Below are 12105 nucleotides of genomic sequence, written 5' to 3'. Positions count from 1 at the left end.
CTGTGAATAAGAGGGTAATATGACAATAATTGCTGCAATCTGAGGCATCTTCTTTCTTGATTTTGGTAGTGATTTTTGGCATCTTTCAAGTCACTAGGAATCTGTCCATGTTACCAGATTTTCATAATAATAGTGTATAGTTGGTAAGAGAGTTTTTTTCCACCGTGCTTATAAGGTGTTAAGTTGGTTTTCCATCAGGACCACATACTTTTGTTGGTCTTCATCTGCTTAAGGGCATTCAAGGCCTCTTGATAAATTGGTGGAACTGCAAGGAAGTCCTTAATGGGGTCTTGTGAAATGGCTTAAATAGTATTGTCTTCAACATTAGAATCTTGGTTCAGGAGCTCTTGAGAGTACCTTTCACCATGCACCGATGGTGAAGCTGTCCTTAAAAAGTGTTGTTCCATTTTTGGACCTCAGAGGGATGGCTTCTTGTGTGCTTGGCCTATAGATAGCTTTGGTTGCACTGAAGAAACTTGGCATGTTGTAGCTGTCATCAAACTTTTTAATCATTTGTTTTGTCCTTTTGCTGCTTGTTCTTTTGCTCTTGACTCTTCCTCTGGGTCTCAGCTTTAATGTGAAAAGTGTCTTCCTTCTGTTTGGAATTGATGTAATTCTGCCAAGTTTCAAAAGCTCTCCTTTTTCTGTCAGTGAGAACTTAAATATCCCTATCATTCTCATCAAGCAAGTCTTGATGTTTCTTTGTAGAAAAGCCTAGAAATTTTTCACATGCATCATGGATGTCTTTCTTGAGGCTCTCCCAGTGACTGATGTCAAGATCATCAGAGAGGTACTAGGCATGGCTCATGAAAGCTGCTATGGTGGGGCAGATGGAGCATCCCACAGGAGCATGGGGGAGCCCCCGCGTGCTCAGCGGTGAACCCAGAAGTGAACCAGAAGTACTTCTGGTCACTTTGGGGTCTGCTGCCAAGTGCACCAGGGACCACCCCCGGCTCAGCGATTAGTTGTGGGGGGACCCCAGGTGCCCCCCCAGGCCCAGAAGGTACACCAGTCACTGAGCTGGGTGGGGGGTGTCCCCCACTCACTCTCCGCAGGACCCAGAAGTGGACCAGAAGTGCTTCTGGTCCACTTCCAGGTCCGCTGCCGAGCACACTGGGGATCCCCCAATGCTCCTGTGGGATACTCCATCTGCCCCAGCATCTCAGCATTCACAAGCTGCCTCATATCTTGAGGTATGTAGAAAAAACATTTAAAGTTGTGTCTATGTCCGAATCATCGAATCACTCTGAATCTATTTGGAGAGTTCTGATTCAATTCAGAGAGATTAAAGAGTCCCTTGATTCAATTCGGATTTGGAGATTCGGCCGCCAAATCGGGCTGAATCTCCACTGAATCAAATCAGTGACTGAAGCTTTGCACAACTCTAGCATCCATACTTCAGAAGGATCCTCCACAGCACTTCTTGGCTGACAGAGTTGAAGGCTTTCATGAGGTTAAAGAAAGCCATGCAGAGAGATTAATGTTGTTCCTGGCATTTTTCCTGTAGCTGGTGAGCTGTAAATATCATGTCAGTTGTGCTTTGTGATGACCTAAACCCACACTGAGATTCTGGGAGGAGCTTTTCCCCATGCTGGCCACCCTGGGTTTCAGCACTGTTTCCTGCCTTGGCAGGGGGTTGGACTCGATGATCTGTTGAGGTCCCTTCTGACATTAGCATCTATGAATAAGTGGAAGGAGATCGTTCACGAGGGTTCTCCCAATGGTCTATCCTGTGGTGGACAGCAAAGCAATCCTTCTGTAATTTCCACAGTTGGACTTGTCTCCTTCCATGAAGATTGTCATATTCATGGTGTCTCTGAGGTCATCTGGGATTTCCTCCTCATTCCAAATCCTTAAAATGAGGGCAAGGAGCTGTGATGTGAGCTTCTCTCCCTTTTGCTTGAAGGTTTTGGCTAGAATTCCATCTCCTCCAGGTACTGTTCTTCATCTGTTTGATGGCCTTCCTCACCTCGTCAGGTTTTGGAGGGATTCCAAGATCATCTCTGACTGAGTGTTGCAGGTTGGAGTTGAGAACAGTCATCAATAGAATCTGAATTGAGAGAGACTTCAAAATGCTCCTTCTAATGGGTGTCAATGGTGACCCTTTCCTTGATCAGGTCTTCTGCATTCTTAGGTCTCAAGAGAGTTGGTACCTGAGTGCTTGGACCATTGATGGCTTTGGTGGCATTGAAAAAAAAACACTTATCATGGATGTCAGTGAGACATTGAATCTCCTTCGCCTTGTCTTCCCACCATCTGCTCTTCATCCTGCCATTTTTCCTTTGGACTCCTGCCTTGGCTTGTTGGAGATTCAATTTATTTCGCTTGGATGTCATTCTGGCAGGCATAAAAAGCTTTGCACTTGCAGTTGATCAATTCTGGGATCTCCCAGTCATTCTCATCAAAGCAGCCTTGATGTTTCCTGTTACAGAATACTAGTGTTTCTTCATAGGCACTGACGATGGTAGACTTGAAAGCACCACAAACACTGCCAACATCCTCTTGTTGTTGATTGGAATTCCCCGGTTTTTCATTGAGGCACTGGTGGAAGAGGTCTTGCTTGACTGGGTCCTTGAGTCCTTCGACATTGATCTTCCATCAACATTGCTTCTGGTGCAGCCATCATTTAGGAGCCAGTTTGAGTGACGTAACTGAGCAGATGAGTTGGTGATCAGTCCAGCAGTCATCAGCTCATAGCATAGCTCAGGTGATTTGGACATCTTTGCGATCCTGGGCATGAACAATGACATCAGTCAGATATCAATGTTTATATCACAGGTGTTTTCAGGATGTCTTTTGACTGTTTTTCTGGTGGAACAGGGTGTTGGTAATGGTGAGTTCATGTTACATGCATTTGGTCAAGAGGAGGATGCCATTGTGGTTGACCTTTCCTACTCCTGCCTTGACAATTCCATTCCAGAGGTTTGATTCCCTTCTGACTCTGGTATTGAAATCACTGAGAAGAATAAGTCTGTCTCCCTTCAGAACATCAGGAAATACTTGGTCAAGGTTGGCATAGAATTCCTCCTTGGTTTCATCAGCGACATCAACAGTTAGGACATATGCGCCGATGACAGTGGCCTATTGGCTCCCCAGAAACTTAAGACAAAGTCATGAGGTGCTCATTAATTCTGACAGAGAACTCATGAAGTTGATTTATGAGTTCACTCTTGATGGCAAAACGAACTCTGTGAACCTGGTATTCTCCTTTCTGTTTACCTTTCCAGAAGGAGGTATAGGTGCCTCCATGTTCTTTGGACTGCCTTTCTTCTGCTTGCTGGGTCTTGCTCAGTGCAATAAGATCAATGTTGTGTTGCCTGAGTTCTTGAGCCACAATTGTGGTGCAGCGCTCTGGGTGTTCACACTGATGATCATCCATGAGGGTCCTGATGTTCTAGATCCCAAAATTGAATGCGTGTCTTTGTTGATTTTGATGACATTAAAGGTGTGTCACTGGGTACCATCTCTAGGGGTGGCTATAAAGCCCCTGGGGACCAAAACATTTACTTTTACCCTGCTCTATCCAGTCCGCCCACCTCTCCTGCCATGTCTTGGTGTTAACTGCCATTAAAATATGGGGGGCTGCCCTAATTCATTGAATAGTTAATTCAATATTAATTGAATGGACACCAGCTGACTGTGGTCCCAGCCATATGAGCTAATTGCGTGGCTCAAATCCACCCCTACACTATACCCCAACCTTCATAAATGCTATCTTCATTGATCTTCTCTCATTACACACACACAGCCCCCCTGGGCCCTCTTACCTCTTGTTCTTTCCCTCAGGCCCTCTCTGGGCCCCCAGACCCCCTCAGCCTCTTACACAGCCCCACTCTGTTTCCTTAGATCCCTCGTCTCTCACTCAGCCCCTCCCTGGGCTGCCAGACCCCTTGGTTTCATACTCAGTCCCTTTTTTGGGTTGCCAGACCCCTTAGTTTCTCATCTGGCTCCTCCCTGGGCCCTCCAACCCCTCACTGGGCCTCTGGACACATCTGGTCCATCTTTTCCCAGTCCCTCACTGGGCTTCTGGACACACATGGTCCCACTCTGGTCTCTCTCTGGGCTTCTGGATCCTTCTGGTGCCACTCTTTCTTTTGGCTCCAGTGCTCCCTACTGGGCCCCACTCTCAGCCTCAAGGCTCTTGTGCTCACTTTCTCCTTTGGGCCCTCCCCAACTTGGATAGAACCAACTAAGACATCATCATGTTGGACTGCAGTCTCTTGATCCCCTTCCTCAGGCTGTAGCCACACATGGACCTTTATTTTATCCATTTTAGGTGCCCCATACTTGCCCTTCCCTGGAGTTTGCCATCAGTGGCACTTTATAGGGGTTACCTTGCCACAAGCAGCCCCATCATTATGACCACAAACCTCAGCAGAGTGCAGTTTTTGTTCATACCCAGCCCCCACCTCCAGGCTATCTTGCTCTGACATTTTTTACCCTTCCTGGGCTATGGGTTCCTTCCAGCCCTCTTTCTTGCCCTCCTGGCCTACAGATCTCCAGGCTCTACCCCCAGACACCTTGGACTCGGCTCAACCCCCTGTTTTATCTGGGTTTACCCAGACCCCTCAATAGATCCCTTACACTCTGCCCTGCTCTCTGGGTCCTGGACCCCTCATTGGGTCCCACATTAGGCCCCAGGCCCCTTGTCAGGTCCCACACACTTGGTCTCTCTCTCTGGGCTCACCCAGACCCCACCCTGGGTCCCTAGGAACCTCCTCCACCCCCATAGTTCCTTCCCAAACCTCCAGACTGCTTTAAGTGTTATCCTCCATGCCAACCTTCTGGAGCTGTGGCCATTCTGAGGTGGCATTCTCTCAATAGGCTCCAAGATCTTACTGCCAGCTTTGCTCAGAACTTGGGCTTATATCGACCTTAAACCCAGTCCTCCACCTAGGTCAGATCACTCCCTCCAATCAGCCCTAGCCACCACCTGCAGGCTCCCTGGGTCAGATGACCTTGTAATCAGCTCTGCAGGCTGCTACACCTACTACTTCTCTGCTTAAAGTGGCTAAAATTGGCCACTACATTTGTCGCTTGCCACCTCGCCCCTGACACTACTGCGGCTGCCTGTGAGCTCTGCCCGCCTGCCTGTCCCACTCCTGAATCCCACTCCCCACCCACCTATGGTCCCATCACAGCCACCTGGCCATGTGCGGGGGCCACTTAGGGAGTTTTGGTGAGCTGTTGTGGATGGAGTAGGGGGCAAGGAGGGTGCTGACCCAGGCTGCAACAGCTCAGTAAAACTCTGTCAGTGGCCCTCTGGCCAAAATAATTGCCCACTTCTGCTATAGCCAGTGCAATGTAAATTAGCCCTAATTTGATGTAATGGGCATGGGCACCTCCTGAGCCCAGGATATGCTGGGAAAGTTAGGCCACCTCATGAGCCAGGCTCTTTCTGCATCAAGCGCCATTAATTAGCACTTGAAGCAGAAACCATCCAGAGGACACCTTACCCTTCTGGGACTTTGCAACATTAGCCTACCTTCTTGTGCACAGAAGTCTGGTGCAGAGGGTGCTTGTATGTTGGGCTGTGGATAAGTCTCACATGATGTCATAGGAATCATTATGTGTCCCTTCTCACTAGCCATTTTTCCAGTTTGCCTGCAAGAGATCACAACATAACATTGAACCATAAGGTTAAGAATTTTCCAGTGACAAGCACTGCTGGAACTCAGGGACCTGCCTGTCTGAGCTTGTATTAATATGGAAATTAACAGTGCTCAGGTGCTGGATTCTTTATAGGCCAAGCTAAACTCCCATAAACACCTATCATATTTTATGATGATTGAAACGGGAAATCCTTAATGTTAAAATAACATTGGAGCTTGCCTTATTATGAAACAAGTGTGACTAGGTTCTGACCAGCAGCTTCAGAGTCAAGAATGTCTGGGGTCTAATGCCTGCTCTAACACCCTGGGCAAAATTTCTGTCTCGGTATCTATGTCTATACAATGAACCCAATTTGCACTTGTTTAGTACCATATGCGGATTTTGTCAGAATCATTCAAGGGATGTTTGTAAAGACGTTTGGAGATGCACATCTCCTGGTTAATAAGCAGCCATTTGTAACAACACTGAGTCTGAATCATTAAATGGGTTATGACCAAATAGGTTTATTCCCATTTTCTAATTCTAAGAAAGAAACACATTGTGGTCCTTTTCATTGCTATGTTACTTTCGAGCACTGATGGATTATAGTTGATGCGAACTGGAAAATTCTTACAGAAAACTGCCACTTGTTACAGCTGCACTGTACCACTAGTGCTATTTCTTTGTAAATTGGCCCATGCAGCCACTGGATCTGGCCTCTGGTGCTGGAGGGTTTCACCTGTGCCCATGCCTGTGCCAGGGCCAAATTAGTCTAGTCAGTCCCAAACTCCTTTCACTGAGCAGAGCTCCGTTGTTCAGGTCTGTGAACAGCCACTGGCAAGCATCTTGCCTCCCATATTCTTCAGCCTGGGGCTTCAGATACTCCCAAATCCATGGTGGGCATCCTACATTCAGATGCCCCTTTCTCTTGCCTGTAGCCAAAAGCCCAAAGGAGCAACCTAGGGAGAAATCCCCCCATTTCCATAAAATAAGTGTGTAGCTGAGATCCTCCCCCTGCGAGGCTGTAGTAGGCTCTTGTAGAGGTGTCTGCCTGTAGTACAATGGACAAGTCTCCACCCTCAACTTCAAAAAGCCATTCAAGGTCAGGGAGAAGGGAATCTCCTTTTCCGGGTACAGCAAAACCACCTGCTGCACTGGGGCTGGGCAACTTCTACCTGCTTCTCCCCACAAGGCTGCAGTATGGGTGCAGCTTCCAGCTGGTGGTGAGCTGCAGCTGGGAGGCAGGAGAGTGGGGAGGAGAAGCAGCAGCAGCATGGATGCCTAGCCTCAGTGCATCTCCCCACTGGGTGGAAGCTGCATTTGCATCCCAGCCAGGGGATGGGAGGCTGGGAGAAATAGTGGTGACATGGGTGTAGCTCCCAGCTCCCTGGCCCCAGCATAGGCACAGGCAAAGCCCCCTGCCTCTCATGTGCTGCTGAAGCCACTTGGTCCATAGTAAACCAAAGCTAGGTTGTTCCATCCAGCTGACAGCTTGTAAAGGTTGCTGGCTGCTGCTCCAGCCAAATTACAAGTTGTTGAACCAACGCAGTAATCTTCTGGTAAAATCTCTGGCCTCTTCTCTATCCTTATGGGAGGTCAGAGTGCTATAGTAGCTGTGATGGTTTAGGTAATATGAGACAAGCAAAGTTTGTTTAGTAGTATGTTTTTTATCAGATTAGCTATATATTTGGGAGAGAGATTAAACTAATTTTTAGGCACAGAATGCACTCCTCAGGTCTGGGAAAGAAGCAGATACAGCCTACACTAAATGCCAGGAAAAAATGGTTTTATTTATCTCCAATACATGTATAACAATACAGAATGAAATACCTCTCCCAACTATGTAGTTGGTTTAATAAAAGATTTCTTTCTGTTCCCCTTGGTTTTTTTTCTTCTTGCAGAGAGAGTTACAACCAATATTCTGCAAACAGACTACTGTTCTCTATTTGACTACTTTATAAAAATTCATACAGGCTTTGAATATTTATTGTTGGAAAAAGAACTTTCTCTAGTACCCAAGAAGTATATCCATATAGCTGCTAGTGGGTTAGCACCTCATAAACAATTTCTTCCTCCAAACATTATAGCCCAGGAAGGAAATCCAGTTCTCTCAGTTATACTGATTGGTAGGTCAAGGTTCCCTGAGATTAAGTGGCAGACTCCTTAGTTGTGCCTTGGGGAAATAATCTTCACTCATTTGTTCCTTGCCATGCAGGTCTACTCTGGATATAAGGACTTCAGGAGGCATGGGGAGAACCCAAGCTACTGCCCTAGAACATGCTGGAAACCTGGGTCTTGATTGTGGTACTGGGGGCATCTTCATTGCCTCCTTAGACACAGACAGAGTGGAAATGGGTGACCACGGTGTATTTTTTTCAGTTGTGCAGCTGAGCACACTTCTGCAGTTTAGACATATCCTAAAAGACTTGTTAAGGTCAGGCAGGAGTTTTCTGTCTCTGCCCTAACTTGATATATTTTATATATCTATAAGACCATCATTCCTTCCACAAGCAACAAAGCCAGATCTGTAATTGAAAGCCCCTTCTTCATGTCCAAAATATTTGGTTCTAGGCTGCTCAATGATCTGGCCCACCTAAGATACCTTTAATGTGCGTTGAATTAGAGAGGTCTAAATGTGTTTAATTTGCAGTGCAGCACAGACTTCAGTTACAACAAATATGGCACTCCTGCTCTCTTGAGTCTTGTCAATAATTCACGTAGGAGCAGGTGAAGGTTCTAACAAAATATGCCTCTGTTAAAGGAAATGGGTATTACTATGGTCAATGTTGCAACGTGACAAAATCCAGCCTGGAATTTACATGTATTAAAGGGATTAAATGTCATTATCTCTTATCTCTATCAGCATGTGTATGCATCATTACCCAATATCCCTTCTTGCATTCCAGATGAGATATCTGTGGTTATAGACTGTATGTCTTGATCATTAGTGTTGGTTGTAAACAATGTCCCCCATGTCCCAAAAAACTTACTGTAGGACACACATAATGTCCACGTTTTGCCTTTGAAAATACGATCCTCACTGAGAAGACTAGATTCTTCTTGGCAGGATTATTATTTAATATTATTGTCCTACCTGGGGCCCTAATGTACTGCATACTCTATAATTGTAGCTGAGGTATTTCCTCCAAGGAGGTTACAGTACAAGATGACAAGGCAGACTGAGGAGGGATATAGTCAGGTGTGTGTCAATGATGTTTGTATTATTATAAATTGAATTAGTCTTGATTATCCAGGGCTGTGCTTGAGTCATTCTAACTGGTTGATTTCTAAAGCTGCTGACAGACCCTAGCTTAAAGGCGTGGTGGGATCTGATCTGTAATCCCAACAGTTGCGTCTCCTGCTATGGCATACGTGCATGGCAAGATGCACAATTTTGGGATAGGAAATCAGATCCTGGGCTCCCCCTGTATCAGCAAGTTGAAAGAGGATGCCCACAATCAACTGACTGCCAGCTGGGGCCAGGGACTGAACCAAGGTCTGAAACAGCCCCCAATGCAATCCTGAGCCATAGCTGACAATCAGCTGATTGTCAAAGCCCCAGCTGGGATACACATGTAGTTTTCACATGTTCTGATGCATGGGAACCCCAGGATTTAGGACCCTCTCCCCAATCCCAGGATCCAATCACATTGTGACCTTTAAAAACCATGTGTGATGCACAGGAATCTCAAGACTGGGGAGAAGCTTCTTGACCCTGGGTGCCAGAGATGTCATAAAATCACACACAGACCTAGCTGCACATAAGTCTTTTCTATGTCTGAGGTGCAGTGAACTTCTGGGGGCCAAATGAGGCCGTGGGGTTCAGGGACTAATTTTGCCCCTAGCTGATTGTGCATGTGACAATTGTGTCACAGACTCTGGGGCTGTCCCATGCAGGATCCTGGCACTCAGCTGAGTGTCAGGATCTGTCATAGGCCAGCCCCAACCAGCCACATGTTCTTAAGGCATGATACAAACCAACCACAGTGTTGTTGCACATTACATTTGGAATAACTTTGTGACTCATTTACTGTATTATCCTGCCTTAAATTAACACAAACATGTGGCTGGTCTACTATTGAGAGCATGATCAACAGGTTAATTGTGTCTTAAAAGGAACATGTATAAAGGGCCTAAGACATTAGAGAAGAAGGGGGTGGTTAGTGGAAGAAAGCTGTGGCCTTTCACTCAGTGCAGTGAGAATATTCCATGCTGCTTTTCATGCCTGGAGCAAGGTGTAAACATAGTTGTGAGAGGCTGATAAATGAGCAGCCAAGGCTGGCTTCACTACTGAGAAAAAAGTGGGGGTGCAAAAGTAACAAGGCCAAATGGGCAGGCTAGGACTTGAAAATGGGAACAAATATCTCGGATGTGTTGGGGTAAAATGAGAAGCCTATGGAAGGATTTCTGGGAAGCTCATGGTCTGATAGGAATAATGAGCAATGGACTACTGAGGGAATCTTAGCTTCTTCAGCAGTCCCTCACAGTCAAAGATGATTGTCTTCCATGATTGTCTTATCTGTGTGTCTGAAGATGGCCAGTGAGGGGTTATCTGGGATCAACAAACTCTACTGAAGCTTGGACATGTAATTCCGTGTGGGGTGGGTGGCAATGGATTTTTTATTTGGTCTGTGACACAGTGTTTCTGCTGCTCCCACTTTTCCATCCCTTACTGTCATGAGGTTTCAAAGTAATGAGATCCCTGCAGCAGACTCTTCCTCCCTTTGGAGTGGTCCTAAGCAATAATCCATGAGTTGATATCAATGTTGCATTTTTTTAAGTTGGCCTTGAAGACATCTCCGGAATGCTTTCTCTGCCCTCCTCTTGAGCATACACCTTGGCGAGCTGGGAGAATAAAACTTGCCTTGGGAGTCTGGAGTCAGACATTTGGATGACATGGCAGGCCCAGCAAATTGAATGCCAGATGATCATCACCTCAATACTCATGGTGTTTGCTTGCAGAAAGACACTAACATTGGTGTGTCTCTCTTCTCACTGGATTCAAAAAATCTTCCACAGGAAGTGTTGATGGTACTTCTACAACAACTTTAGATGTCTCCTGTACATTGTCCACATCTCATCTCTGTACACCAAGGTGGGGAATCATGACTGCTTGATCAAGCTCATGGTTTCATAGTTTCATAGTTGGTAGGGTCAGAAGGGACCTAAGCAGATCATCAAGTCAGACCCCCTGCCATGGCAGGAAAGAGTACTGGGGTCAAAAGACCCCAGCAAGGTGTTCATCCAGCCTCCTCTTAAAGACCCCCAGGGTAGGAGCCAGCACCACTTCTCTCTGAAGTTGGTTCCAGATCCTAGCTACCCTGACAGTGAAGTAGCGCCTCCTGATGTCTAGTCTGAATCTACCCTCTGCCAGCATGTGACCATTATTTTTGTCATTCCTGGTAGTGCTCAGGGGAACAGGGATTCCCCCAGTGCCTGCTGGTCCCCTCTGACTAGTTTGTAAACAGCCACTAGATCGCCCCCTCAGCCTTCTCTTGTGGAGGCTGAACAGGTTCAGGTCCCATAGCCTCTCCTCGTAGGGCCTGCCCTGCTGCCCCTTGATTATGCGAGTGGCCCTCCCTTGAGCCCTCTCCATGTTGTCCACATCCCTCTTGAAGTGCGGTGCCCAGAACTGGACACAGTACTCCAACTGTGGCCTGACCAGTGCTGCATAGAGGGGAAGGATCACCTCCTTGGACCTGCTCGAGGTGCATCTCTGGATGCATGACAAGGTGTGGTTGGCCTTCCTGACCGTGTCCCCACACTGTCGGCCCATGTTCATTTTGGCATCAGTAATGACTCCAAGATCCTTTTCTGCCTCTGCACTGATGAGAAGGGAGTTCCCCTGCCTGTAGGTATGCTGCTGGCTCTTTCCCCCCAGGTGCAGTACCTTGCACTTGTCAGTGTTGAAACCCATCCTGTTCTCATCCGCCCACCCCTGTAACCTGTCCAGGTCTGATTGCAGCCTGTCCCTCCCTTCTAGCATGCCCACATCCCCCCACATCTTAGTGTCTGCAAATCTGAACAGGGTGCTTTTTACCCCCTCGTCCAAGTTGCTGATGATGATGTTGAACAGTGGGGGCCTGAGGACTGAGCCCTGGGGGACCCCACTGTTCACGTCCCTCCAGGTTGACTAAGACCCATCCACCACCACTCTCTGGGAGCGGCCCTCCAGCCAGTTAGTGACCCAATTGACTGTGTAGGTGTCAGTGCCACAGGCCCCTAGTTTTTAATGAGAATGGGGTGAGAGACAGTGTCGATGGCCTTCCTAAAGTCCAGAAATACTAAGTCCACTGCTACATCTGCGTCTAAGGATTTTGTGACCTGGTCATAGAAGGCCACCAGGATGGTCTGACAGGACCTGCCTCTAGCGAACCCATGTTGGTTGCCCCTAAGCATAATCTCCCCTGCTGCCCCTCACAGACATGTGCCAGGATAATTCTCTCGAAAAGCTTACCCAGGATTGAGGTAAGACTAACTGGCCTATAGTTTCCTGGGTCCTCCTTCTTCCCT

General features: G+C 47.1%; 1 non-coding gene across 1 annotated transcript in view; it reads right to left on the bottom strand.

Annotated features, from left to right (window-relative positions):
• The window catches only part of LOC102566184 (uncharacterized), a 50170-nt gene that overhangs the window by 25471 nt on the left and 12594 nt on the right, over positions 1 to 12105 (bottom strand). Inside the window, exon 2 of the transcript XR_009456219.1 lies at positions 5486 to 5604. This is a non-coding gene — a transcript (uncharacterized LOC102566184). The remainder of the gene's footprint in view (positions 1 to 5485; positions 5605 to 12105) is intronic.

The sequence above is a fragment of the Alligator mississippiensis genome, chromosome 13 (assembly GCF_030867095.1).
Source record: "Alligator mississippiensis isolate rAllMis1 chromosome 13, rAllMis1, whole genome shotgun sequence".
NCBI classification, from domain to species: domain Eukaryota; kingdom Metazoa; phylum Chordata; order Crocodylia; family Alligatoridae; genus Alligator; species Alligator mississippiensis.
The sequence above is the reverse complement of the archived record's forward strand: the minus strand, read 5'-3'. Positions and strand labels throughout refer to the sequence as shown.